Genomic DNA, 3,673 nt, shown 5'->3' on the forward strand with positions numbered 1-3,673 from the left:
GTGTGTGTGTGTGTGTGTGTTTGTGCGCGTGCGCGTCAGTCGCTGGGGGAACTGAGCAGAACCGCCCGCTGCAGAGACGGTCTGACATGTTTTGCACGGCCTTTCGCTGTACATTTTGTTGGTGAATCTGAGATATTCGAGTCACACGCGTCTCGTCTTCATCTCAAACACAAGAAAATTAATTTGGCGACGTACCTGTTTTGTCAACCAGTTCTCACTCCCGCTTAGTCATTGGTTCTCAGAGTCACATACTGATACAAAGTCTGGCACGTGGGAGAAGTCGCCGAAAACTCTGGTTATTGGTCAAATTTGCGTAAAAGTTGCAGTGATTGGTCAAAATGGCTGGTTGCACCAAAGTCGTGGTGATTGGTTGAATTCGCAATTGGTGCAATCGCAACATCACGAAATCTTGGAGGGACTGTTTTTCTAACGTTACTAGTTGTTGCAACAGCATGTAAAAAAAACTAGAAAGTAGTCTAGGCCAGAAAAAAAGTTAATCTCCCGGGGAAAAAAAATTGACGGCGTTAAAATGGGTTTGCGTTAACTACTGGCCGTACAGCTTAAAGATTCACTTTGCCTTCCAGATGTATGTTTAATGTTAATACATGATGCATAAATATTAACAATAATATATTTATTTTTATCCATTCAACCCAGTTTAATATGCAACTCAGTTGTATACAGTGTATGTAGAAGGGGGACCCTTTCAGCTTAGGGGGTCCCTGGCCTAAAAATATATAGGACAGTTTGTCATGTAACAGGGTTTCCGTGGGGTCTTAAAAAGTAAAAAAGTCTTAAATCTTAAAATTTCTAAAGTGTTGTTTTCTAGGACTTAAATTAATTTAAACAGGTCTTAATTTCCCCTACATCCATGTAATGCTCACTGAAATGTTTTGTTTTATTCTGTGGTGTTGTAGATCTTTCTTTTGCTCGTACGAATATAACTTGCTGTACATTCACAGATGATTATTTGTATCGCTTTTATTCAAATTTAATAAGTTTATTAACTAAGTACTTTTGTGACTCTGTATTTGGTTGTACTTTTGTCGGGAAATATATATCAAATTTCATATAGAGGTTTACTCCTTGACGGGTTCGACTCTGACCTGTGGCCCTTTGCTGCATGTGATTCTCTTCAGCTGTCCTATAAAACAAAAGCCTAAAATGCCCCAAAAATAATCTTTTAATAAAGGTCCTAACTTGCAGAAACCCTGTGGAAGGTGACCAGGGCAGTGTAGAGGCACACTGTAGAGCAGTGTGTGTGTATATATATATATATATATATATATATATATATATATATATATATACACAGTATATTATATATATACTATATATATATATATACATATATATAAATGGGGCCCCTAAATCAGTTATATTAATTGGTTTTACGTAGATTACAACACTAGTTGGACAAACGGCAATCACGTGACCTAGTACAGGACAATAGAAGCACTCGCGGTTCTCATCCATCGCTGGCGGTGCGTTTTTACACGTGAATTTTGGCAACTATAGTTTTCCTTCAGACACTAACTTTAGGCCGGCACAGAGAACACGCCTTTATGAAATGAAGCCATCGGCCAGGACCGTTGCTTTACTTAACATCAACACTTTTTGAATTTCCAGCAAGATAAGCTCCCTAAGCTCCTCTAACATTTTGACCTCCCATGCCTTACACCATTAATCAAAGTACTCTTCTCTTGCGCATTTTCCAGATATTGTCTCATTAATTCTGTTGATAAGCTTCAGGGACCAGGTCATATGCTTGCAGAACAGTTTCTCTGTTGACTGTGCTCACTCGACCAACTAACAAGTTTACACTGTGACAAAAGTGATCAGAACTCCTCAGGCCAATGTAATGCAGCAACTGAATGCTCGAAAGCGCTAAAATAAGATTTAACTTGACATATGTTTACTTCAACCTGCAGAAACAGAGACGGTGGATAGACACAGGCGTAAACTCATTGGGTGATCCTTTCAAGCTTAAAAGTCCTGATATGTCGATGCATTGCTTGAACTTTAAGCCAGGGGTCTTCAACGTTTTCCAGGCCAAGGACCCCCAAACTGATGGCGAAATGGAGCGGGGACCCCCTAATTATATATATTGTATAAAATTGTGTTATGTCAAACTGGTCCTATAGCGCCATGTGTGCATTGATGACTGAAAGACATCTTCTGCCTCCATTTATCTGTTTACTACAGTGTGTTGAATTCATGTTAATGTGTATTTAAAGACATTTCAATTAGTGGGAAAAATTGCAAGGGGGGGGGGGAATATAAAAAAAAGTCTAATCAACCAAAACTTTCGCGACCCCCATGCAGGACCCCCTGTTGAAGACCCCTGCTTTAAGCTCTTTATTTCTGGTGTCCAGGGAGGGTTAAACAAAGCTCCTTTGCGGACATACTTGCATCAGGATCTGAGAACAGTGCACACCAGCATTTTTTGCCACTTTTGTATCCGCCACTTGCACAGCGCCCTCCAATCCAAAACCTTTATTACGTGCGCAAGGGAGAATCGGCAGTGTTCCCTCCCGTCCCGATCGATTATCTGTCGTATATACAATCTAAAAGCCACCAAAAGGAGAATAGTCTCTGTCCTCAGACAGGAGGCATTTGAGCCATGCATATTATTTGAGTTCTTCCTGAAATCACAAGTCATGTTACTGTACTTCAAACATCCCTTTGTAGTGTTAAAGAAATTGCTCCCCTGACACTGTCTTCTGACCATTTGTATGGAGAACATGACTCTGTGATGCTATGTGATCTTCTCACACTAATGTAATAAGCTACAATCTATAATTCAAAGTATTTATTTCTCACACACCTCTTTTACACCAACTTCTCACACAGTTCATACCTAACTCTGCTTTATGGGCGCTATTAGGCGCTTGAACGTCATAGCAGTTATGTCAGTTAACTAAATCTTTTTTGTATTTTTCTCTTTCCCATGAGAGGTTGGTCAAAAAATTGTCCAGTGAAAAATCTATAATTATTTCCACACACACTAAAGACAACTGCCAACCAGAACAAAAACAACATACCTAACTAACCTCGAATAGAAGCGAGAAAACACTGGTTTAGTCTATTGTACACCTCTGCAATGTATTGCCTTGTATGTGTTTTCATGTTGCACTATAAGCAAATCAAAAAATAAATAGAAATGCAACAAATACCTAAAGAAACAAGATAATTCAATATACACTAATGTCATTACAATTACTGAAGATTTGACTTTGGGTTCCACAATGGTAGCAACAGTCCTGGCAGTGATATTGTCCCAGCAACAAATCTACATGGAACAACCAGGACAGATCTCCCTGCTGCTGCTCAGTAAGGAACCACTTTCTGTGGGAACATGACATAGGGAATTCTACACTGAAAAGATGCCCATGTAATTAGTTAACTCTGAAGCCTTATATTAGTTTCAGCTGAATTTAAAGATTGCATTTTTGCTCAGAAGTTAGTTGGGAAAGCCTCAAATTCAGTCTCAGCATTGTCTCTCAGATTCATCACATGCAAATACTGAGCCTTTGTTCCCCAGCATGTCTATTTCACCTAGCCTGGACACAATGCAGGAAACAGCCAGTTGCCAGGAGATTAAGCCAATCCCTTTCCCCCATTCTCTTCATCAAAAACACACATACACACACACACACACACACACACACAC

General features: G+C 39.6%; 1 protein-coding gene and 2 long non-coding RNA genes across 4 annotated transcripts in view; all 3 read left to right on the forward strand.

Annotated features, from left to right (window-relative positions):
* The window catches only part of LOC116695681 (uncharacterized), a 6,995-nt gene extending 3,437 nt beyond the window's left edge, over positions 1–3,558 (forward strand). Inside the window, exon 3 of the long non-coding RNA XR_004333530.1 lies at positions 3,545–3,558. This is a non-coding gene — a long non-coding RNA (uncharacterized LOC116695681). The remainder of the gene's footprint in view (positions 1–3,544) is intronic.
* LOC116695664 (uncharacterized) overlaps positions 1–3,673 on the forward strand; it is an 813,105-nt gene that overhangs the window by 502,985 nt on the left and 306,447 nt on the right. The gene's annotated exons all lie outside the window — the stretch shown is intronic.
* Positions 1–3,673, forward strand: part of LOC116695603 (kinase suppressor of Ras 1) — a gene marked incomplete at its 5' end in the record, with an annotated part of 81,929 nt that overhangs the window by 55,223 nt on the left and 23,033 nt on the right.

This window comes from Etheostoma spectabile, chromosome 9 (assembly GCF_008692095.1).
Source record: "Etheostoma spectabile isolate EspeVRDwgs_2016 chromosome 9, UIUC_Espe_1.0, whole genome shotgun sequence".
Taxonomy (NCBI): domain Eukaryota; kingdom Metazoa; phylum Chordata; class Actinopteri; order Perciformes; family Percidae; genus Etheostoma; species Etheostoma spectabile.